Below are 25,639 nucleotides of genomic sequence, written 5' to 3'. Positions count from 1 at the left end.
GGTGCGCTTGAGGTCAGTGCGCCGACAAAACTGCTTGGGGAAAATCTAGCCCTTGAAGAGCAAGGAGTACACTGAAGGAAATACAAATATGTTTGCCTAGCAACTGTCAAATTTTAATAACTTTTTATGCATCCATCGAAACAGCAAAAAAACAGGGCACTCGGCCCATAGTACCTAATATATAGCCCACAGTACAAGAGTAAGGAAGTCTTGCTACAGTTGTACAAGGCCCTGGTGAGACCACACCTGGAGTACTGCACACAGTTTTGGTCTCCTTATTTGAGGAAGGAAATATTTGCCTGGGAGGAGGTACAACAGAGGTTCACCAGATTGATTCCTGGGATGAGAGGACTGTCTTAAGTTGAGAGATTGTGTAGAATGGGCCGATACTCTCCGGGGTTTAGAAGAATGAGAGGTAATCTCATTGAAACACACAATATTCTGAATAGGATTAACAGGGTAGATGCTGAGAGGTTGTATCCCCCGGGCTGGAGTGTCTACAACCAGGGGGTACAGTCTCAGGTTAAGGGATCGGCCATTTAAGACAGAGATGAGGAGTAATTTTTTCATTCAGAGGGATATGCATCTTTGGAATTTTCTGCCCCACAGACCTGTGGATGCTGAGTCTCTGAATATATTCAAGGCTGCGTTAGATAGATTTTTCGAGTCTCGGGGAATCAAGGGATCGAGAGATCACTGGAGTTTGGAAGAATGAGAGGGGATCTCATGGAAACATATAAAATTCTGACGGGACTGGACAGGTCCCGATGATGGGGAAGCCCAGAACCAGGGGTCGGAGTCTAAGGGATAAGCGGTAAGCCATTTAGGACTGAGATGAGGAGAAGCTTCTTCACTCAGAGATTTGTTAACCTGTGGAATTCTCTGCCGCAGAGTTGTTGATGCCAGTTTGTTAGATATATTCAAGAGGGAGTTAGATGTGGCCCTTCTCGCTAAAGGGATCAAGGGGTATGGAGAGAAAGCAGGAAAGGGGTACTGAGCTGAATGATCATCCATGATCTTATTGAATGGTGGTGCAGGCTCGAAGGGCCGAATGGCCTACTCCTGCACCTATTTTCTATGTTTCGATGTTTCTATGTCCTGCTACTGCTTCTTTAATAATGGATTCCAACATTTGCCCAACCACAGATGATAGGCTAACTGGTCTATAGTTTCCTGCTTTTTGTCAGCCTCCTTTTTTAAATCGGAGCATTACATTTGCAGTTTTCCAATCTGCTGGGTCCTCCCCAGAATCCAGGCAGTGCATGTCCACAGATCCCTGAAAGTAGCAGGCCAGGTAGATAAGGTGGTTGAGAAGGAATATGGAATGCTTGCCTTTATTAGCCGGGGCATAGAATACAAGAGATGGGGTCGGTGGGGCAGGTTTGGTCACAGCTGGAGTACTGCTTGCAGTTCTGGTCGCCATATTACAGGAAGGACATGATTGCACTGAAAATGGTGCAGAGGAGATTTACGAGGATGTTGCCGGGAGTGGAGAATCTTCGCCATGAGGACAGATTAGATAGGCTGGATTTGTTTTCCATGGAACAGAGCCTGAGGGGAGATCTCATTGAGGTGTATAAAATTATGAGGGTTCGAGATATAGTGGATAGAAAGGACCTATTTCCCTTAACAGAGGGATCAACAACAAGGAGGCATAAATTTAAAGTAATTGGGAGAAAGTTTAGAGGGGATATTTCTTCACGCAGAGGGATGTGGGGGTCTGGAACTCACTGCCTGAAAGGGTGGTAGAGGCAGAAACCCTCACCACATGTAAAAAGTGTTGGATGTGCACCTGAAGTGCCGTAACCTGCAGGTTTATGGACCTCGAGCTGGAAAGTGGGATTAGGCTGGATAGCCTCTTGTTGGCCGGCACGGACACGATGGGCCGAAATGGCCTCCTTCCATGCTGCAAACTTCTTTGATTCTATGAACTCGTTTGCAAAGAGTTGAGGTGATTTGGGCACATCTTTCCTCACATGACAACATTTCAAAGGCAACTCAACGGCTGTAAAGCGCTTTGGGTCGGAATGAGTTCCTGACAGACATGCAAGTCCTTCTTTGCAAACGTTCAATGCAAACTCAAGGCTGGTCTGGGATTTGAAGCCAGGATCTTTCTGCAAATTTCAAGTAACAACCACGAAACAAGAATCATACCCCTAGACCAACAAACTACCGGCTTAGCTGATGTGGAGATAAGATGTAACCATTATTGAAGCATTTTTAGCGTGCGTTGCTGTTCTTGATCGGAGGAGCACATGAGACGGAATCAGTGACTTTGCCTTTTCGACATGTCTTCTGAAGCGCCACACGGTCCCACTCCTGCAGTCAATGAGCTGTTGGAACGTTAATGTATCCATCATCATCATCATCATAGGCGGTCCCTCGAAACGAGGATGACTTGCTTCCACGCCGAAAAAGGATGAGTTCACAGGTGTTTCAATGAAGGGCCCGAACGACATCCCGAAGGGTGGAAGATGCCTGTGCGTGGATTTTTTTAACGTGTGTTGGCCGTTGCACCCCAGCCATCACACGGGCTTGACAGAGCGAGGTCTTGGTCCAGTGGCAAGGGTTAACCAAGACGACAGGCGACCAGCTCTGCCGCACGGACCTAGTGCACACACATGTCGCAGTGTGGGCTGGCCCGTGCTAACCCTGGGCACCTGGTCCGAAACTCATGCCTCCGCTGGGCCCCGATCACTTCCCTCTACAGTCTCTCGCCGCTCCTTCGCCCCGATCTCGCCGCTCCTGCTGTATCTGCCCACCCTCCTATCACCGACCTGGACCTTGATGACGTCACTCTTCGCTGCCGCCGCCCTCCTGCACCAGCTCGCGCTGCTCCCTGGAGTATTCTCCCGGGACCTCCAAGCTGCTCCCAGGGCCGCTCGCCGTTCCTTTTATGGCCCCGACCTGCCGCTGGTGTTCTCCCGTTAGTGTATCCAGGCTATAGGTGGACACCCCGAGCGCAGCAGAGGGGTTTCTGCATTAGTTCTGGGTGGGGACAGTATCTTTCCCCTTCTCTCTTCCTCTTGTCTGTATCCCTGGGCTTTTATTTCTCTATTTATTCCCCCTGTCTCAGTTTCTCGTGTTTAAAAGGGAACAAAAGATGAAATGGGTATCACTGTGGAACAATTTCTCTCACTCAAAGATAGACGCATTACCGTTGCACTATGAGGTCTAGGTAGCTAGCCGTTGATATTCAGGTTCATATATAAATATATATAAATATATCTGCATGTATCATAACTGTTCCCTGGTGGTCGGGGGTTAAGATCCGGCACACTAAACTGGTTTCAATTCTCGATCAATTCATCGCATAAAAATAATTGAGGTCTGCGAGACGATTAATAATTGCTGTTATCACCATGAATACCAATACTTTCTGCGATAGACCGAGCTTACAGACTATCTGACTTCTCCTGCCCATTGCCGAGCACGTGTTCGGGGTTTAATTTAGTAAACTGGGCGAGTTCGCTGATCGCGGGGAGACGGTAGGAGCCTCTGTGGCCCCACTGTGAGGATGTGGAAGTGTACACGGTGGCTGGGTGATCCGTGACATTTCTGTAAAGGGCAGCAGAGGAGAAGGATTGAGAACTTTCAGTGTGGGACAGAAGTTGTTTGAGGTGAGCCAACACATTCCCGATCAGCACAGAGGGAGCACAATGGTCAGCTCCGCTCTGTTGCGGCTGCTGTGCCAGAGGTTTCTGTAGTGTAGTGGTTATCACATTTGTTTTACACGTGAAAAGTACCCGGTTTGATTCTGGGTAAAAACATGATGTTTAAACTTGCTATAAGGGAACAATCGGAGGAGAGTTTAGTCTCCTGGAAAATGCTGCCTGACCTGCTGAGATTTCCAGCATTTGCTGTCGTTATTTGCTATTTATTCTCCTGGTAAAATGGCTCCCTTATTCCTGAATTGCTCTTTATTTAACCAATAAATAGATAACTTTCAGTGAGAGAAAACGGATCCACCGGGGACCTTTCGCATGTGAGGCCAACGTGATATCCGCCACACTGCAGCCCATCAAAGGGCGAGAAACCACTGAATATAAAGGATGAGCTCACAAATATCAGGGGCAGTGCAGTCTGGTCAACGTCAAACCCACCTTTCTTATTCATCAATGGCATGAACGGGAGTCAGACGCCACAAAGTTTAATTAAAGATACAAATACAAGTAACACTTCCAAATCTTTTCACTGTAACATTCTTTCACTTTATTTGAAATCCTACTGCGTTGAATCTGAAAATGAGCACCGTGGGATTTCATCTTCACCACTGATTCTATTTTCTGTGCACGGAAGGAATAACCGAAGCTGTTAAATTTGACAAAAGTTGCCCCGGATTGCTGGTGACATCGGCAATACAGTCTGTAAAATGGGTTAACATGCTGAAGAACATAAGAACAAAAGAAATAAGAGCAGGAGTCGGTCATACGCCCCTCGAGTCTGCTCCACCATTTAATACGATCATGGTCGATGCGATCATGGACTCAGGTCCACCTCCCTGCCTGCTCCCCAAAGCACAGGACAAATGATTGAAGTATCGACTGTCCCTCAGTTAGCATTTCTTTCATTGTGCAAAAGAAGGTGACGGGTTAATTAATGATGCTTTTCCATGAACGCAACACAAACGTTTAAGAAAAAAACATACGGTGACTGGCAGGTGAGCGTTGCTTCTGACACCTGGTGGGAATGGGCGGGGAATTTAAAGCCCCTTGAATTGTGAAAGCTTCATATAGAGGAACATCTCAAACACATTGTGTAGGCCTCGTGGCGCAACGGTAGCGTGTCTGACTCCAGATCAGAAGGTTGCGTGTTCAAATCACGTCGGGGTCACTGTTCTTTCAGAATTAATATTTTCTTTGCTGTTTGGCAATAACCAGACCTTTGTTCCAAGGTCTGTCTCATTATTTCCCCGGTGTCAGGCAGAGATACGCCTGCTGCCCTCATTTAATTCATGTGACAGGACACAACAGTTCAAAATCAACTTGCAGGTGGCCACACACACCGCCGAGCGGTCTGAGGTGCGGTGATTAGATCGCAGTTTTCTCTGGAGATGTGGGTTTGAATCCAACTTCTGACATTTCTTATTTTTAATCATTAAGTGAAACTCATTGTTTGACACCACGACCAACTCCTTAAAACTGGGATTCAGCAGCTCACCTGCTCGCTTAACATTTCCGTCTGACCTGGTGCTGAAAGTGGAGATGTTTCCGCAGTGTCGCGGTTAACACATTCGCCACACACGCGAAAGCTCACCAGGCGGGAATATTTTCTATAGCTTTCTCCTCATGCGTGCTCAGGGGCAAATTGGTTCTCCTGTGAAAAGTTCATAAGATGTACGAATTAGGGGCCGGAGTACGCCATTCGGCCCCTCGAGCCTGGTCCTCCATTCAAGAAGATCCTGGCAGTTCCTCGACAGCAAGTTTAAACATCTGGGGCGGAGCCAACAGGCTCCTGTCTGCAATCAGTGAGAGAACGGTATGTTTGGCAGAAGCCTGGCGAGCTCAGTCGGTGGAATATAAGACTTTTAATCTCAGGGTCGTGGTTTCGACACCCACTTTGGACATTTAAATTTTTCATAGAATTATAGAATGACAGAAGTTTGCAGCACAGAAGGAGGCCATTTTGGCCCATCACTTCCACCCCGGCCAACAAGAGGCGATCCAGCTTCATCCCACTTTCCAGCTCTGGGTCCATAACCCTGCAGGTTACGGCACTTCAGGTGCACATCCAAATACTTTTTACATGTGGTATCTGCCTCCGCCATTCTTTCAGGCAGCGAGTTCCTGACCCCCACAAACCTCTGCATAAGAATTTTACCTTCAAATCCTCTTTAAACCTTCTACCAATTACTTTAAATATATGCCCCTGTGTTGTTGACCCCTCTGCTATTCACTCTATCTAGGCCCCTCATAATTTTATACATCTCAATGTTGTCTCCCCTCAGCCTCCTCTGTTCCAATGAAAACAAACCCAGCCGATCCAATCTGTCCTCATAGCTAAGATTCTCCACGCCTGGCAACATCCTCGTAAATCTCCTCTGTACCCTCTCATACAATCACGTAATTCCTGTAATACGGTGACCAGAACTACATGCAATACTCCAGCTGTGGCCGAACCAGTGTTTTATACATTTCAAGCATAACCAACCTGCTCTTCTATCCCATGCCTCAGCCAATAAAGGTAAGCATTCCGTGTGTCTTCTTACCCACCTTATCCAACTGGCCTGCTACCTTCAGGGATCTGTGGACATACACTCCAAGGTCCCTTTGTTCTTCCACACTTCTCAATGTCGGACCATTTAATGTGTGTTTCTTTCCTTGTTTGCCCTCCCCAAATGCACAGCCTCACACTTATCTGGATTAAATTAGAAACACCTGAAAACGTTTTAATCAGACCTCCTATATTTAAGTTTAGATCATTGATGTTGCCACTAAAAGCCAGGGAACCAGCATGAGCCCTGTGGAACCCCACGAGAACAATCCTTCCAGTCCCAAACACTCCCATCAAACATTACCCTTTGTCCTGCCTCTGAGCCAATTTTGGATCCAACTTGCCACATTGCCCTGGATCCCATGGGCTTTTACTTTCGTGACCAGTCTTCCAGGTGGGAACTTGGCGAAAGCTTTGCTAAAATCCTGAAACACTACATCATACGCACTGCCCTCATCAATCCACTTGGTTACCTCCTCAAAAAATTCAATCAAGTGAGTCAGACTAAACCTTCCCTGAACAAATCCATGCTGACTATCCGTGATTAACCCATGTCTTTCTAAATGCAGAAAGTAAATCATCGATAAATTTTATCCTGCTTTCACGGGAAAACACCATGAATTAACCGATGATCTTTGTTGTGTATGTATAAAATAAGTATACACCCTGTACACTCAATGTACAGTTACATAAGACCACTGGATGTATCTTCACACTGTACACACACTATGCTTGTACCACCAGAGGGTGCAACTGGTGGAGACCTCGGGGTCACCTTTACACGACAGGTAACCAGGTATAAAAGGGAGCTCACAGTATTGTACCCTCACTCAGGAGCTGCAATAAGTGGACCAAGGTCACCACAGTTCAAGTACAATACCTTACCTCGTGGAGTCATTACGAGAGTGCTTACAGACACAATAACTGGTGACGAGAATACGAATTTCCATGTGACAATGGCTAACCTTGGCACGTTCGAACAATTCGCCGATGGGGAAGATTGGGAGGCCTTTGTGGAAAGGCTCGAACACTTCTTTATTGCGAATGACGTGGGGGGAGACGACCCGACCTCGCTGGCTGATAAGTGCAGAGCTATCCTGCTCAGCAGTTTTGGGCCCACCATCTATTTCCTTGTCAGGGACCTGCTAGTCCCAGAGAAGACAATAACATATCTGGAGCTCGTAACGCTGATACAGGAACAGCTCAAACCGATAGAGAGCATCCTCACAGCCAGACACCGGTTCTCTCCCCACCGGTGGATCCGAAGGCCAAGAAATTGCAAAATATGCTGCAGACCTGAGACGATTGGCTGTACCACGTGATTTTAGCAATCACCTCACTTCACCACTAAGGGACATCTTTGTTATTGGAATCGGTCACGAGGGCCTTCTCCACAAACTGCTCTCTGCGGACACCACGGTCACCCTGCAGATGACAATTAACGTGAGCCAGGCGTTCATGATCTCGGCCTGCGATTCCAAGTGGATGTCCCACCCCCAGGACTCTAACCCAGCAAGTACTGTGAACCGAAAGGTGCCTTTTAGAGGCAGGGCTGCTGCTAGCAGTCTCTCTCAGGGAAGAGAGAACAGAACCCCGAGTCCCAGAATCCTGAGTCCGCCACATGGGGCCAACCGGCCAACCCCATGCTGGCGCTGTGGAGGAAATCACAGGGCCCACCAGTGCCGCAATAAAGACTATACTTGCAAAGGCTGTAACATGAAGGGCCACCTCCAGCGAATATGCAAGAGAAATTGTACTCACCGAGTCGATGAAGAGTTGGCTGATCATCCGGAGTCCAGCGACGATGAGGTGTACGGAGTGTTTACCTGCACCACCGAGAGTTCCCCGTTGAAAATGGAAGTTGAAGTCAACTATGTTCCAGTCACGATGGAGGTGGACACAGGGGTGAGCCAGTCACTGATGAATCAGGCAGCCTTTGAGAAACTCTGGGACAATCCAATCGAACGACCTAAAATGATCCTGATCGAAGTGAAACTGCTGAACTACACAAACGATACATCCCAGTCGTTGGCAGCGTGGATGTCCAGGTGTCCCATGGCAGCGCGATGCACAGGTTACATTTGTGGATCGTTGCTGGGGATGGTCCAAAGCTATTAGGAAAATGCCTTCTAGAAGTCAAAATACATCACATCCACGGGTTTATCTTCATCCAACCTGTTTATTACATCCTTAAAGAATTCCAGCAAATTTGTCAAACATGACTTCCTTACATAAATCCCTGCTGACTCTGTCTGATTGAATTATTTTTTCCAACTGTTCTTCTGCTGCTTCTTTAATAATGGACTCCAACATTTTCCCAACCACAGGTGTTAGACTAACTGGTCTATAGCTTCCTGCTTTTTGTCTGCCTCCTTTTTTAAATAGGGGCGTTATATTTGCAGTTTTCCAATCAACTGGGTCCTCACAGAATCCAGGGAGTGCATGTCCACAGATCCCTGAAAGTAGCAGGCCAGGTAGATAAGGTGGTTAAGAAGGAATATGGAATGCTTGCCTTTATTAGCCGAGGCATAGATTACAAGAGATGGGGTGGGGATTTATACTTGTACTGTATAAAACACAGGTTAGGCCACAGCTGGAGTACTGTGTGCAGCTCTCTTCGCTGTATTACAGGAAGTACGTGATTGCACTGAAGAGGGCACAGAGGAGATTTACGAGGATGTTGCCGGGAGTGGAGAATCCTGTCGATCAGGACAGATTCGATAGGCTGGGTTTGTTTTCCCTGGAACAGAGGAGGCTGAGAGGAGGCCTCACTGAGGTGTATAAAATTATGAGGGGCCTAGATATAGTGGATAGAAAGGGCCTATTTCCCTTAGCAGAGGGGGTCAACAATAAGGAGGCATAAATTTAAAGTTATTGGTAGAAAATTTAGAGAATAAATTTCTTCACGCAGAGGGTGGTGGGGGTCTGGAACTCACTGCCTGAAAGGTTGGTAGAGGCAGAAACCCTCACCACATTTAAAAAGTGCTTGGATGTGCACCTGAAGTGCCGTAACCTGCAGGGTTATGGACCTAGAGCTGGAAATTGGGATTAGGCTGGATAGTCTCTTGTTGGCCGGCGCGGACATGATGGGCCGAAATGGCCTCCTTCTGTACTGTAAACTTCAATGATTCTATGAACTCCTTCGCAAATAGTTGAGGTTCGTATGGGGTGATTTGGGTACATCTTTCCTCACATGGCAACACTTCAAAGGTAACTCCATAGCTGTAAAGCGCTTTGGGGCGTCATGAGTTCCTGACAGGCACTGCAGAAATGCAAGTCCTTCTTTGCAAAAGTTTGACGCAAATTCAAAATTTGCGGCAAATTGAGGGTTCATGCGGGATTTGAACCCAGAAACACTCGCAAATTTCAATTAAGAACCCCAAAGCTGCAAGCATACTCATAAACCAACAAGCCAACTGTTTAGCAAATGTGGAGATAAGGGTTAACCATTATTGAAGCATTTTTAGTGTGTGTTGCTATTCTTGATTGGAGGAGCACATGAGACGGAATCAGTGACTTTGTCTTTTCGACATGTCTTCTGAAGTGCCACACGGTCCCACTCCTGCAGTCAATGAGCTGTTGGGACGTTAATGTATCCGTCATCATCATCATCATAGGCGGTTCCACGAAACGAGGATGACTTGCTTCCACGCCGAAAAAGGATGAGTTCACAGGTGTTTAAATGAAAGACCCAAACTACATCCCGAAGGGTGGAATATGACTGTGCATGGATTTTTTTAATGTGTGGTGGCCGTTGCATCCCAGCCATCACACGGGCTTGACAGAGCGAGGTCTTGGTCCAGTGGCAAGGGTTAACCAAGACAACTGGAGACCAGCTCTGCTGCACGGACCTAGTGCACACACATATCGCAGTGTGGGCTGGCCCGTGCTGCGCCTGGGCCCCTGACCCTGAACCCATGCCTCCCCTGGGCCCCGATCACATCCCTCTCCAGTCTCTCACCACTCCTTCGCCCCGATCTCGCCGCTGCTGCTGTATCTGCCCACACTCCAATCACCGACCTGGACCTTGATGACATCTCTCTTCGCTGCCGCCGCCCTCCTGCACCAGCTCGCGCTGCTCCCTGGAGTAGTCTCCCGGGACCTCCAAGCTGCTCCCAGGGCCGCTCGCCGTTCCTTTTATGGCCCCGACCTGCCGCTGGTGTTCTCCCGTTCGTGTATCCAGGCTGTGGGTGGCCACCCCGAGCGCAGCAGAGGGGTTTCTGCATTAGTTCTGGGTGGGGACAATATCTTTCCCCTTCTCTCTTCCTCTTGTCTGCATCCCTGTGCTTTTATTTCCCTATTTATTCCCCCTGTCTCAGTTTCTAGTGTTTAAAAGGGAACAAAAGATGAAATTGGTGTTTCTGTGGAACAACTTCGCTCACTCAAAGTTAGACGCACTACCGTTGCACCATGAGGTCTAGGTAGCTAGCCGTTGATATTCAGGTTCATATATAAATATATATAAATATATCTGCATGTATCATAACCGTTCCCTGGTGGTCGCGGGGTTAAGATCCGGTGAACTAATCTGGTTTCGATCTTCGATCTGTTCATTGCATTAAAATAATTGAGGACTGTGAGACAATTAATAATTGCTGTAATCACCATGAATACCAATACTTTCTGTGATACACCGAGCTTACAGACTATCTGGCTTCACCTGCCCTTTGCCGGGCACGTGTTCGGGGTTTAGTTTTGTCAACTGGGTGAGTTCACTGATCCCGGGGAGACGGTAGGAGCCTCTGTGGCCCCACTGTGAGGATGTGGAAGTGAACACGGTGGCTGGGTGATCCGTGACATTTCTGTAAAGGGCAGCGGAGGAGAAGGATTGAGAACTTTCAGTGTGGGACAGAAGTTGTTTAAGGTGAGCCAACACATTCCCGATCAGCACAGAGGGAGCTCACTGGTCAGCTCCCCTTTGTTGGGGCTGCTGTGCCAGAGGTTTCTGTAGTGCAGAGGTTATCATGTTTTCTTTACATGTGACAGGTCCCTGGTACAATCCTGGCCACGAACTTTATGTTTAAACTTGCTGTGGATGAACAATCGGAGGCGAGTTTATTCTCCTGGCAAATACTGCCTGACCTGCTGAGATTTCCAGCATTTGCTGTTTTTATTTTCTATTTATTCTCCTGGCAAAAGGGCTCCCTTATTCCTTAATTGCTCTTTATTTCACTTCAATAAATAGATAACTTTCAGTGAGAGAAAACGGATCCACCGAGGACCTTTCGCGTGTGAGGCCAACGTGATATCCGCTACACTGCAGCCCATCAAAGGGCGAGAAACCACTGAATATAAAGGATGAGCTCACAAATATCAGGGGCAGTGCAGTCTGCTCAACGTCAAACCCTCCTTTCTTATTCAGCAGTGGCATGAACGGGAGTCAGACGCCACAAAGTTTAATTAAAGACATAAATACAAGTAACACTTCCAAATCTTTTCACTGTAAAATTCTTTCACTTTATTTGAAATCCTACTGCATTGAATCTGAAAATGTGCACCATGGGATTTTATCCTCACTACTGATTCTATTTTCTGTGCACGGTAGGATTAACCGGTGCTGTTAAATTTGACAAAAGTTGCCCCAGATTCCTGGTGTTATCGGCAATGAAGGTTTTGAACCAGACTCCTAAAATACAGTGTGTAAAATGGGTCAACATGCATAAGAACATAAGAACATAAGAAATAGGAGCAGGAGTCGGCCATACGCCCCTCGAGCCTGCTCCGCCATTTAATACGATCATGGCCGATGCGATCATGGACTCAGGTCCACTTTCCTGCCCGCTCCCCAAAGCACAGGACAAATGATTGAAGTATCGACTGTCCCTCAGTGAGCATTTCTTTCATTGTGCAAAAAAAGGTGAGGGGTTAATTAATGATGCTTTCCCGTGAAAGCAACACAAATGTTTCAGAAAAAAACATACGGTGACTGGCAGGTGAGTGTTGCTTCTGACACCTGGTGGGAATGGGCAGGGATTTTAAAGCCACTTGTATTGTGAAACCTTCATATAGACGAACATCCCACATTTCCTGTGTAGACCTGTGTAGGCGCAATGGTAGCGTGTCTGACTCCAGATCAGAAGGTTGCGTGTTCAAATCACGTCGGGGTCACTGTATTTTTGGAAATTGTTCTTCCAGAATTAATATTTTCTTCGCTGTTTGGCAATAACCAGACCCTTGCTCCAAGGTCTGTCTCCCTGTTTCCCCGGTGTCAGACAGAGATATGCCTGCTGCCCTCATTTATTTCATGTGACAGGACACAACAGTTCAAAATCACCCTGGAGGTGGCCACACCCAGCACTGAATCGTCAGGATGGCCGCGCGGTCTAAGGTGCTGTGTTCTGTTCGCAGTCTCCTCTGGAGATGTGGATTTGAATCTGACATTTCTTATTTTTAATCATTAAGTGAAACTCATTGTTTGACACCACGACTAACTCCTAAAAACTGGGATTCAGCAGTTCACCTGCTCACTTCACATTTCCGTCTGACCTGGTGCTGAAAGTGAAGATGTTTCCGCAGTGTAGCGGTTAACACGTTCGCCTCACAAGTGAAAGCTCACTGGGCGGGAATATTTTCTGTAGCTTTCTCCTCAAGCATGTCAGGGGCGAGTTTGTTCTCCTGTGAAAGGTCATAAGATCATAAGCATGGAAGGATTAGGGGCCTGAGTAGGCCATTCGGCCCCACAAGCCTGGTCCACTCTTGAAGAAGATGCTCGCAGTTCCTCAACAGCAAGTTTAAACATCTGGTTATGTTCCCAACATCATTTTGTCCGCAGTGTTTCCGTAGCGTCGTTGTTATCACGTTCGCTTCACACGCGAAAGGATCCAGGGCGGAAGGTGATTTTTGAGACTATTTTTGCCGTGAAATAAATTGAACAAAAGTCGCCCCAGATTCCTTGTCACATGAGCAATAAACATTTTAAACCAGCCTCCTAAATACAGAGTGTTATGTCTTGAATAAAGAATCTGACCAGATACTGCAAACTGAAAGTAAGGTGTGACCGTCGTCCTTTATTACAAGTCTCCAGTGTGTCTCGCCAACCTGTGAGGCCTCCTGATGGATTGTGGGATCCCTTGGGACTCCAGTGGATGAGCCCTCTGATGGTTAAACAAGGTATTTACAGGTTTATATATGTAACAACACTCCCCCGGCACCGCTCCCCCCAGCCTCCCCAAAGTCAGTAGTGTAACTATTTACAATTTGAGTCAATCTGTGGCCTTCCTTTCCCTGGTTGAACTTCTCGGTGCAAATGTTGGTTTTGGTGAGTCATTTGTTGGGCCCTCGCTGGCCTGCTGGGCGTGGTGAGTCCTGCTGGGCTGCTGCGGGTGATGGGTTCTGCTTCGTGGTCAACCGCTGGGTTGATTGCCACTTGTGTGTGTGTTGTTGGAGTGAAAAAGGTAGAGTCTATTGTGGATAGTTCTGGATAGTCCATGAATCTGAGTTTGGTTTGGTCCAAGTGTTTCCTGCAGGTGAGTCCATATGAAAGTTTGACCAGGAACACCCTACTCCCCTCTTTGGCCACGACAGTGCTGGGAAGCCACTTGGGACCTTGTCCATAGTTCAACATAAATACAGGTTCATTCATCTCGATTTCGTGTGACACATTTGCTTGATCATGATATGTATTCTATTGAAGCCGCCTACTCTCTACCTGTTTGTATCGATCAGGGTGGACTAATGAGAGCCTTGTCTTAAGTGCCCTTTTCATGAGCAGTTCCGCGGAGGGAACCCCAGTGAGCGAGTGGGGTCTTGTGCGGTAACTAAGCAGGACTCGGGATAGGTGACTCTGCCGTGAGCCCTCAGTTACCCTCTTCAAGCTCTGCTTGATTGCTGCACTGCTCTCTCTGTCTGACCATTGGACGTTGGTTTAAACGGGGCAGATGTGACATGTTTGATCCCATTGCGTGTCATGAACTCTTTGAACTCAGCACTGGTGAAGCACAGCCCATTGTCATGACAAGAACGTTAGGCAGGCCGTGCATGGCAAACATGATCCGCAAGCTTTCAGTGGTGATAGCGGATATCATCTCACATTCAATCCACTTGGAGTACACATCTACAACCACAAGGAACATTTTACCCAAGAACGGGCCTGCATAGTCAACGTGTGCCCTAGACCACGGTTTGGAGGGCCAAGACCAAAAACTTAGCAGCGCCTCCCTGGGTACATTGCTTAACTGCGAGCATGTATTACATCTGTGAACGCAGGACTCTAAGTCCGCATCGATACCGGGCCACCACATGTGGGATCTGGCTATCGCTTGCATCATTACAATGCCTGGGTGGGTACTGTGGAGATCACTAATGAAAGTGTCCCTGCCCTTTTTCGGCACCACTACTTGATACAGTCTGCCTGTATGGACATTTTATCTCTGCGCCGCTGGTGCGGCTTTATTTCTTCCTGCATCTCTAACGGAACACTAGACCAACTCCCGTGGAGCACATCGTTTTTTACGAAGGACAATGAGGGATCCGGGCTCATCGAGGTTCTAATCTGTCGGGCGGTAACAGGTGATTGCTCACTCTCGAATGCTTCCATTACCATAACTAAATCTGGGGGCTGTGCCATATCCACCCCTGTGGTGGGCAATGGCAGCCTACTGAGAGCATCGGCACAGTTTTCTGTGCCTGGTCTGTGGCGGATGGCGTAGTTGTATGCGGACAATGTGGGCGCCCATCTCTGGATGCGGGCCGATGCATCTGTATTTATCCCCTTACTTTCAGAAAAGAGGGATATAAGTGGCTTATGGTCAGTTTCCAATTCAAATTTGAGCCCAAACAGATATTGATGCATTTTTTTTACTCCATAAACACATGCTAACACTTCTTTTTCGATCATGCTGTAGGCCCTCTCAGCCTTAGACAGACTCCTGGATGTAGAAATAACAAGTTGCAATTTCCCAGATTCATGAGCTTGATGCAATACACACTCAACATCGTATGACGACGCATCACATGTTCGCACGAAAGGCTTACATGCATCATACAGCACAAGCAATTTGGTTGAGTATAACAGTTTTCTAGCTTTTACAACGGCATTTTCTTGGCTTTTACCCCATACCCATTCGTTTTCTTTATGCAATAAAGCGTGCAGTGGTTCGAACAGTGTTCTGAGGCCCGGTACGAAGATACGAAAGTAGTTCAGGTGTCCTAGAAACGACCGCAGCTCCGTCACGTTCTGTGGCCTTGGTGCGTTGTCGATTGCCTCCATCGACGAATCGGTGGGCCTGATGCCGTCCGCCGCAATTCTTCTCCACAGGAACTCCACTTCGGGCGCCAGGACAACGCACTTTGAGCATTTTAACCTTTGCCCCACGCGATTAAGCCGACTAAGAACCTCCTCCAGGTTCTGCAGATGCTCATCTGTGTTCCGACCTGTAACCAAGATGTTGTCCTGGAAGACCACGGTGTGCGGGACCGAATTCAGTAAGCTTTCCATGTTTCTCTGGAATATTGCCGCAGCTGATCGAATCCCAAATGGGCATCTGTTGTGAATGAAGAGACCTTTGTGCGTGTTCATGCAGGTGAGGCCCTTCGATGATTCCTCCAGCTCCTGCGTCATGTAGGCCGAGGTCAAGTCCAGCTTCGTGAACATCTTTCCTCCACCACCGTCGCAAAAAGGTTGTCTGCCTTTGGTCGTGGGCATTTATCCTGAAGGGAGAAACATTTGATAGTTATTTTGTAATCGCCACAGAATCTGACGGTGCCCTCTCCCTTGAGGACTGGAACAATCGGACTGGTCCGCTCGTTGAATATGTTCAGCAAAATGATGCCCTCTCGTTGCAGCCTGTCCAGCTCGATATCCACCCTCTCTGTCATCATGTACGGTACTGCTCTCGCTTAGTGATGGATAGGTCGCGCCCCGGGAATTAGGTGGATCTGCACTTTTGCTGCTTGGAACTTCACGATGCCTGGTTCGAACAAGGAGGGAAATTTGTTTAAGACCTGGGCAGACGGAATGTTGTCGACGGGCGTGAGCACACGGATGTTGTTCCAGTTCCAGCGTATATTCCCCAGCCAGCTCCTGCCGAGCAGCGTGGGGCCATCGCCCGGTACCACCCAGAGTGGTAACTTGTGTATCGCTCCATCGTAGGAGACCTTTACAGTAGCACTGCCGATTTCGGGAATCAGTTCATTTGTGTAAGTTCTCAGTTTAGTGCGAATGGGAGTCAGGACTGGCCTTGAGGCCTTGCTGCACCACAATTTATCAAGTCTTTCTGCTCATAATGGACTGCCTCGCGCCCATGTCTTGCTCCGTTGACACTGGGAGTCCATTTAATTCAACCTTCAGCATTATCGGGGGCACTTTGTGGTAAATGTATGCACCCCATATACCTCTACCTGCTCGGTCTGATGCTCTGGTTCGTTGTGATCTGCCGTGGATCTCCCCTCCTCTGCAACATAGTGGTTTGCAGGATTAGCAGGGTTTTCAGCTTGCCTGCACATTCGTTGCAGGTGTCCCATTGTTCCACAACCCTTGCAAACGTATCCTTTGAAGCGGCATGAATGGAAACGATGATCACCAACAAAGCGCCAACAAAGTGTTAATGGCATAGCATTCATCACCCTTGATGGTGAGCTCTGAGACATCTGCAGACGTAAAGCTACAGGCATGTGAGGCCTGCCCTGCACGTAACGATTTGAAAACAACATTACTTTGTTCACAGTACTTGTACAGCACTCGTGTGCTGAGAGATTTGTTTGGTATTGTCACTGATGGCGATGAACGCTTGGGCTATCGCTATGGCTTTACTCAAGGTTGGGGTCTCGACTGTCAAAATTAGTTTACGAAGTATTACTTCATGGCCAATGCCAAGTACAAAGAAGTCCCTGAGCATGTGCTCCAAATGTCCTTCAAATTCCAAATGCCTGCAAGGTGTCTTTGCTCGACGACATAGCTCACCACTTCCTGGCCTTCAGAACTTTTGCACATGTAGAACCGGAACCTCGTCATCAGAACGCTTTCCTTCAGGTTAAGATGCTCCCGGACCAGTGTGCACAAATCAACATACGATTTCTCTGTGCATTTCGCTGGAGCAAGCAGCTTTTGCATGAGGCCATAAATGGTGCCCCGCAAACAGTGAGGTGAATCGCCCTTCCTTTGGCAGCATTCGCTTCTCCTTCCAGCTCGCTGGCCACGAAGTATTGGTCGAGTCGCTCCACTAAGCTTTCCCAATCATCTCCCTCTGAAAATTTCTCCACGATGCCCATTGGTCTCTGCATCGTTGCGGTGGGGTTCGTCATCTGTATCTCATCGCCAGTTGTAGTGCACGAATAAAGAGTCTGAGCAGATACTGTGAGCTCAAAGTAATTTGTGACCGTAGTCTTTTCTTGCAGGTCTCCAGAGTGCTTCTCCAGCCTGTGAGGCCTCCTTAAGTACAAGTGCTCCCAAGGGATTGTGGGATCTCTTGGGTCTCCAGGGGATGAGCCCTCTGGTGGTTAAACAAGGTATTTACAGGTTTACATAAATAACACTTGTTTGCATAAGTTCCATGCAAATTGAAAGGGCTCATTCGGTATTTAAACGCGGAATCTCTCGCAAATTGCCATAAACAACCCTGAAGTGAGAATCATACCCCTGGACCAACGAAACGACTGCTTGACAAGAATGGCGATAATGTGTAACCATTATAAAAGCATGTTATTGTGTCTATCTATTCTTTGTAGCCGGAGCACATGAGACCGAATCAGTGACTTTGCTTTTTCGACCTGTCTTCTGAAGTGCCGCACGGTCCCACTCCGACAGTCAATGAGCTGTTGGGACGTTAGTGTATCCAGGCTGTGGGTGGCCACCCCGAGCGCAGCAGAGGGGTTTCTGCATTAGTTCTGGGTGGGGACAGTATCTTTCCCCTTCTCTCTTCCTCTTGTCTATAACGTTGTGCTTTGATTTCTCTGTTTATTCCTCGTCTCAGTTTCTAGTGTTTAAAAGGGAACAAACGATGAAATGGGTTTCACTCTCGAAAAGAATTTCTCTCACTTAAATTTAGACGTGCTACCGTTGCGCCCTGAGGTCGAGGCTGCTAGCCGTTGATATTCACGGTCATATATAAATATATATAAATATATCTACATGTATCGTAACTGTTCCCTGGTGGTCGAGGGGTTAAGATCCGGCGCACTAACCTGGGAACGATACTCGATCAATTCGTCAAATAAATATAAATGAGGTCTGTGAGATGATTAGTAATTGCTGTAATCACCATGAATAACCCCATTACTTTCTGCTACGGACCGAACTTACAGATTCTCTTGTTTCTCCTGCCCGTTGCTGGACACGTGTTCCGGGTTTAATTTTGAGTTCGCTGATCGCGGGGAGATGGTAGGAGCCTCTGTGGCCCCACTGTGAGGATGTGGAAGTGAACACGGTGGCTGTGTGATCCGTGACATTTCTGTAAAGGGCAGCGGAGGAGAAGGATGGAGAGCTTTCAGTGTGGGACAGAAGTTGTTTCAGGTGAGCCAACACATTCCCGATCAGCACAGAGGGAACTCACTGGTCAGCTCCCCTCTGTTGGGGCCGCTGTGCCAGAGGTTTCCGTAGTGTAGTGGTTATCATGTTTGCTTTACGCGTGAAAGATCCCGGGCGGAAACATTATGTTTAAAGTTGCTATTGTGCAACACTCCGAAGCGAGTTTAGTTTCCTGACAAATGCTGCCTGATCTGCTGAGATTTCCAGCAATTGCTGTTTTTATTTGCTATTTATTCTCCCGGCAAAAGGGCTCCCTTATTCCTGAATTGCTCTTTATATCACTTCAATAAATAGATAACTTTGAGTGAGAGAAAACGGATCCACCGGGGACCTTTCGCGTGTGAGGCCAACGTGATATCCGCTACACTGCAGCCCATCAAAGGGCGAGAAACCACTGAATATAAAGGATGAGCTCACAAATATCAGGGGCAGTGCAGTCTGGTCAACGTCAGACCCTCCTTTCTTATTCAGCAGTGGCATGAACGGGAGTCAGACGCCACAAAGTTTCATTAAAGACACAAATACAAGTAAAACTTCCAAATCTTTTCACTGTAAAATTCTTTCACTTTATTTGAAATCCTACGATGTTGAATCTGAAAATGAGCACCGTGGGATTTTTTCTTCACTACTGATTCTATTTTCTGTGCATGGTCGGATTAACCGGTGTTGCTAAATTTGACAAAAGTTGCCCCAGATTCCTGGTGTCATCAGCAATGAAGATTTTGAAACAATCCCCGACAAAAATTGTGTAAAATGGGATCTGGTTTAACAGTTAACATGCAAAACACAGAAGAAATGATTGAAGTATCGACTGTCCCTCAGTCAGCATTTCATTCATTGTGCAAAAGATGACATTGGGTTAAGTAATGATGCTTTCCCGTGAAATAAAAACAAAAGTTCAACAAAAAAACGGACGGTGACTGGCAAGTGAGCGCTGCTTCTGACTCCGAGTGGGAATGGGCAGGGATTTTAAAGCCCTTATTTTAAGGAGCGTTCATATGGATAAACATCTCATATTCGTTGTGTACAGCTAGTGGTGCAACGGTAACACATCTCACTCGAGATGAGGACATTGCTATCGAAATCATGTCAGGGTTCCTGACGTTTGGGATAATTCCGGAATCAATATTTTCTTTACTGTGTCTTAATAACCAGACCCTTGCTCCAAGGTCTGTCTCACTGTTTCCCCGGTGTCAGGCAGAGATACGCCTGCTGCCCTCATTTATTTCATGTGACAGGACACAAAAGTTCAAAATCAACCTGCAAGGGGCCAAACACAGCAGCACCTAGTCAGGATGGCTGAGCAGTCGAAGGTGCTGTGTTTGGATTGCAATTGCATGTGGAGGAGTGGGTTCAAATCCAATGTCTGATACTTTCTGCTTTCAATCATAAAGTGAAACTCATTGTTTGACACCTCGACCAACTCTTCAAAAGTGGCATTCTGCAGTTCACCTGCTCACTTAACATTTCCGTCTGACCTGGTGCTGAAAGTGGAGATGTTTCCGCAGTGTAGCGGTTAACACGTTCGCCTCACACGCGAAAGCTCACCGGGTGGGAATATTTTCTGGAGCTTTCTCCTCATGCATGCTCAGGGGCAAGTTTGTTCTCCTGTGAAAAGTCATGAGATGATAAACATGTAAGGATTCGGAGCCAGAGTCGGCCATTCGGCCCCTCGAGCCTGGTCCACCATTCAGGAAGATCCTGGCAGTTCCTCGACAGCAAGTTTAAACATCTGTGGCGGAGCCAACAGGCGCCTGGCTGCAATCAGCGACAAAAACCCACATTTGGCAGAAGCCCCGCTCGATCAATTGGGAGAGCATGAAACTCTTAATCTTAGGGTCACTGGTTCGAGCCCCGCGTTGGGGCTTTTTGTTCAAGGTTATCCTGCATTCACTGGACAACATCATTAATTAATCGATGATCTTCATTTGCATAATTAAAGAAATGCTAACTGAATGAAAGTCAATAATTTAATAATTTTGGACAAACAAGTGAAAGACACCTGGTGCTGGTGGGCAGTTTTGTTGCCTTTATCATTGATGCTTGGTCTACAAGTCTAGTTGTCAAATCGTGTGCTCAACCGTCAGTTAACTGTCACAAATCAGCGGAGGACAAATCAGTTTGTTGCTGCATTTACCTGCACAATGTGTGCTGAGATTATCAGTGCAATATGCATTCAGCTGGATGAATAAAAGCAACACTTTTTGAAATGCAGGCACTGCATGTTTTGCACTCAACAAAACGTTGCTTTTTCTTATCATGCCAAATATTTAACATTAATGCATTGCAATGCCAACACACTTTTTACCTGGCAAGACTGAAGTACAAGCTGTGATGAACAGTGTGAAACAGAAACAGCTACTTGAGAACCCATAGCCTCGACGGTATCTGTGTGAATTGCTCTGCGCCGATAATTAGCAGAGCGTAAAGTGGGGAAACTAACGGTGTGGATGAGAAAGGCCGAGCCAAATTGTAATGTTGGAGATGATCTTGTTTTTGAGAAATGTTTCAAAGAATTTGACATCGTTGGTTCCATGGTGTAATGGTGAGCACTCTGGACATGAATCCAGCGATCTGAGATTAAATCTCGGTGGAAACTGAATGCTTGCTGTCGCAGCTGCTAACAATTTGGGACAAACAAGTGAGAGACAGCTGGTGCTGGTGGGCAGTTTTGTTGCCTTTGTCATTGATGCTTGATCTACAAGTCTAGTTGTCAAATCCTGTGCTCTGTATTAGCACAGTCCCGCATTGCTGAACTCTTTGCTTCAGCATGCAGTCTGAAGTTTGGATTAAATCACAGGAAGATTGAAGTTTGGATGGTAAAGAGACTATGAGACAATGTGGTGCCTTCAGCCAGTGAGATGAGTAACTGGTCATTGTCTGGATGTTAAATATGTGAGTACCTTGTTACGGTGGGAATAATGGAAACTCAGAACTAAACGATTTGATGATGTCTGTATGTTAAGTATTTGAGTGTAACCTTCTTCCTATTTAATGACATCTGTAAGTTAAACAAGCAACATTAAGTCTGTCTGTTAAAAGATTCAGAAAGCAGTTAGTCAGGATTGTCTAAATGCAAAGAATAAGAGTTCAAAGGCTTTTTCAGTATAAAGATGAGACATTTATGGACTGCAGAGACACAGACAGCAGAGACACTGGACATTCGGAAGGTGTATGTCTCAAGCAGCCACGGAAATCGAAGCAAGCTGCCTTTGTGAAGTGTTCTCAGTAACTTTCATACTTGGTTTGTTTAGTATGAATGTATAAATAAAAGACCCGATCCTGCCTTTACTACAACGGAGTGTGTGCGGGTAATTCGACATTGAAAGCAACGAAGCGAAAAGAGCAAGACAGCCGTTTGCAACATTTTGATGATCCCGACGTGATTTTCGAAAGTTCGTTGGCTTATTCGAAGCCCCCGACATGAAGCAGAAAGTTGGCTGAGTTGTTGGAAGAAGTGTTTCCCACACATCAGTTCGAGGGGTGAGCATTCTCTTAGTTGTCGTGATTAAAGGGATCTTTAGTTAGTAATGGGAGGCTCAGGGGATATTCCAGTTGAGCTCCAGTCATTTCTTAATGAGTATATTGAGTCGAAAGGGGGAACTTATGGGATAAGACAGGAAACAATGACAGGAGGATGGAGAGAGACACGGCAGTCCTGAGTGGAGGGTGTCCAGTTAAAAAAGATTAAAGGGTTTGGTTTAAAAAGTGATACAAAGAGAAAAGCGTTAGTGTTGCAGTGTCTCATACTGGGGATTCAAACATTAGGAGAAGAGGCTGAGGCTCGAGATAGGGAAGTCTCAGAACTCAGAGAGCAGCTAACAGCAGTGAGTAAAGAAGTAGAGAATTGGTGATTTCAGGCACTCGGGACAGCCAGGACTGTTCTGACACTGGATCAGCATCTTGCTGATGAACAGAAGCGTAATCAAGATCGAGAGAAAGGGATATCCAAGCTGCAGCAGATGGTGGTATTCGGTTGCCCAGCGGAGACAGCAATTGATAAAGCCGGGCGGTATTCGGAGGATTCCCTGGGTCTGAGAATTTTTACGCAATTTCAAAATTCGGGGCAGAATAATGGGCCCGGCCGGGATTTGAACCCAGAATTTTTCGCAAATTTTATTTAATCTCGAATCAGCAACAATCATGCTGTTCGATCAACAAACCAAATGTTTGACAATCATAAGATAATGTGTAACCATGATAAAAGCAAGTTTTTGTATGTCGCTACTCTTGATTAGAGAAGCACATGAGACCGAATCAGTGACTTTGCTTTTTCGACCTGTCTTCTGAAGCGCCGCACGGTCCCACTCCGACAGTCAATGAGCTGTTGAGACGTTAGTGTATCCAGGCTGCGGGTGGCCACCCCGAGCGCAGCAGAGGGGTTTCTGCATTAGTTCTGGTTGGGGACAGTTATTCCCCTTCTCTCTTCCTCTTGTCGATATCCCTGTGCTTTTATTTCTCTATTTATTCCCCCTGACTCAGTTTCTCGTGTTTAAAAGGGAACAAAAGATGAAATGGGTGTCACTGTGGAACAATTTCTCTCGCTCAAAGTTAGATGCACCACCGTTACGCCATGAGGTCTCGGCAGCTAGCCGTTGATATTCAGGTCCATAAATAAATATATATTTTTATATTTATACAAATTATCGAAGCTGTTCCCTGGTCGAGTGGTTAAGATCCCGAGTATTAACCCTTTCCATTCTCGATCAGTTCATCACAGAAACATCTTTGAGGTGTGTGAGAGGATTAATGATTGCTGTAATCGCCGTTAATAACCCCACTACTATCTGTTACAGAATGAGCTTACACATTCTCCTGCTTCTCCTGCCCTTTGCCGGACACGTGTTCGGGGTTTAATTTTACAAACTGGGCGAGTTCGCTGATCGCGGGGAGATGGTAGGAGCCTCTGTGGCCCCACTGTGAGGATGTGGAAGTGAACACGGTTGCTGGGTGATCCGTGACATTTATGTAAAGGGCAGCAGAGGAGAAGGATTGAGAACTTTCAGTGTGGGACAGAAGTTGTTTAAGGTGAGCCAACACATTCCTGATCCTCCTCTCTTCTTAAATAATCCCCGAAGTCGAGGCTGACTTGCTTCCACATTAAAAATCAGTGGTGATCAGCACAGAGGGAGCTCATTGGTCAGCTCCCCTCTGTTGGGGCTGCTGTGACAGATGTTTCCATAGTGTAGCGGTTATCACGTTCGCTTTTTATGTGAAAGATCCCCGGTTTAATCCCGGGTGGGAACATTATGTTTAAACTTGCTGGGGATGAACAATCGGAGCTGAGTTTAGTCTCCTGGCAAATGCTGCCTGACCTGCTGAGATTTCCAGCATTTGCTGCTTTTATTGATTAAAGTATCGACTCTCCCTCAGTTAGCATTTCTTTCATTGTGCAAAAGAAAGTGATGGGTTAATTAATGATGCTTTTCTGTGAAAGCAACACAAAAGTTTAAGAAATAAACATACGGTGACTGGCAGGTGAGCGCTGCTTCTGACACCCGGTGGGAATGGGCGGGGACTTTAAAGCCCCTTGTATTGCAGAACCTTCATATAGACGAACATCTGAGGCTCACTGCGTAGGTATCGTGGTGCAGTGGTAGTGAGTCTGCTTTCTGATCAGAAGATTGTGTGTTCAAATCATTTGAGGTCCCTGTCCTTTTGGGTAATTCCAGAGTTAATATTTTCTTTGCTGTTTCACAATAACCAGACCCTTGCTCCAAGGTCTGTCTCACTGTTTCCCCGGTGTCAGGCAGAGATACGCCTGCTGTCCTCATTTATTTTATGTAACAGGCCACAAAAGTTCAAAATCAAACTGCAGGTGGCCACACATAATATTGAGCAGTCAGGATGGCCGAGCGGTCTAAGTTGCTGCATTCAGGTTGCAGTCTGCTTTGAAAGCGTGGGTTCCGTAGTGTCGTGGTCATCACATTTGCTTAACACACGAAAAGTTCCTGGTTCAAAACCAGCTGAAAATGTGTTTAATTAAAGATGAAAACATTGAATAATGTGCATTTCTGGTTCAGTATTAACAAAGCACAATGTCTCTCAGTCCTGCTATATTTGCTGAATAATCTGGACAGTTCGGTACACATTCAAACTCTGCAGCTTCCAGCCCTGACGGTGCAGAAAGCCCCTCTCAAAGCTTCACATTCCGGCTGTATTCAGTTGAGTTGTGAGAGATTATTGACGGATCCTGCAGCTGTAAAAAGGAATGATGTGTTAGAGGGGTCATCAAACGAGGCCATGTGGGTTGAATTAAAGAACAAAAAAGGGGCGATCACACTACTGGGAGTGCACTATCGACCCCCGGGCAGTTAGAGGGAGATAGAAGATCAAATATGTGGGCAGATTGCTGAGAAGTGCAAAACCTATAGAGCTGTAAAAGTGGAGGATTTCAACCTGAATATTAACTGGGAAAATGATAGTGTGAATGGGATAGATGGTGGAGAATTCCTAAAATGCATTCAGGAGAACTTCTTTATCCAGTATATAACAAGCCCATCAAGGGAGGGGCGTTTCTGGACTAGGTCTTGTGATCGAAGCGGGGCAGGTAGAAGGGGTATCAGTGAGAGAGCATTTTGGTGCGAGTGATCATACTCTGTAAGGTTTAGTGTTGTTAAGGAAAAGGACAAAGGGGACCAGGAATAAAAGTTCTCAATTGGGGTAAAGCCAATTTTGCTGAGCTGAGAAGGAATTTCGCCAAAGTGGACTGAGAACGGCTACTTGCTGGTAAATCAGTGTCAGAGCAGTGGCAGGCATTCAAGGAGGAGATCCTGAGGGGACAGAGCAAGCATGTTCCCTTAAAACAAAGGTGGGACGAACAAATCTAGAGCTCCCAGGATGTCAGGGGACATACAGGGATAGTTATGGGAAAAAAAGGGAAGCTTATGACAGATACCGATAACTCAATACTGCAGAAACTCTCGAGGTGCAGAGGTGCAATTAAAAAATATATCATGAAAA

General features: G+C 46.6%; 3 non-coding genes across 3 annotated transcripts; all 3 read left to right on the top strand.

Annotated features, from left to right (window-relative positions):
* Positions 1-4,761: 4,761 nt before the first annotated feature.
* Positions 4,762-4,833, top strand: trnaw-cca (transfer RNA tryptophan (anticodon CCA)). Its single transcript has one exon. It is a non-coding gene; the product is annotated as a tRNA-Trp (tRNA).
* Positions 4,834-12,247: 7,414 nt separating this feature from the next.
* trnaw-cca (transfer RNA tryptophan (anticodon CCA)) lies at positions 12,248-12,321 on the top strand. Its single transcript has one exon. It is a non-coding gene; the product is annotated as a tRNA-Trp (tRNA).
* Positions 12,322-23,850: 11,529 nt separating this feature from the next.
* trnak-uuu (transfer RNA lysine (anticodon UUU)) lies at positions 23,851-23,923 on the top strand. The gene has a single exon. It is a non-coding gene; the product is annotated as a tRNA-Lys (tRNA).
* Positions 23,924-25,639: the final 1,716 nt, after the last annotated feature.

This window comes from Pristiophorus japonicus, unplaced genomic scaffold (genome assembly GCF_044704955.1).
Source record: "Pristiophorus japonicus isolate sPriJap1 unplaced genomic scaffold, sPriJap1.hap1 HAP1_SCAFFOLD_112, whole genome shotgun sequence".
Classification (NCBI taxonomy): Eukaryota; Metazoa; Chordata; class Chondrichthyes; family Pristiophoridae; genus Pristiophorus; species Pristiophorus japonicus.
This window is presented reverse-complemented; position numbering and strand designations above follow the sequence as displayed.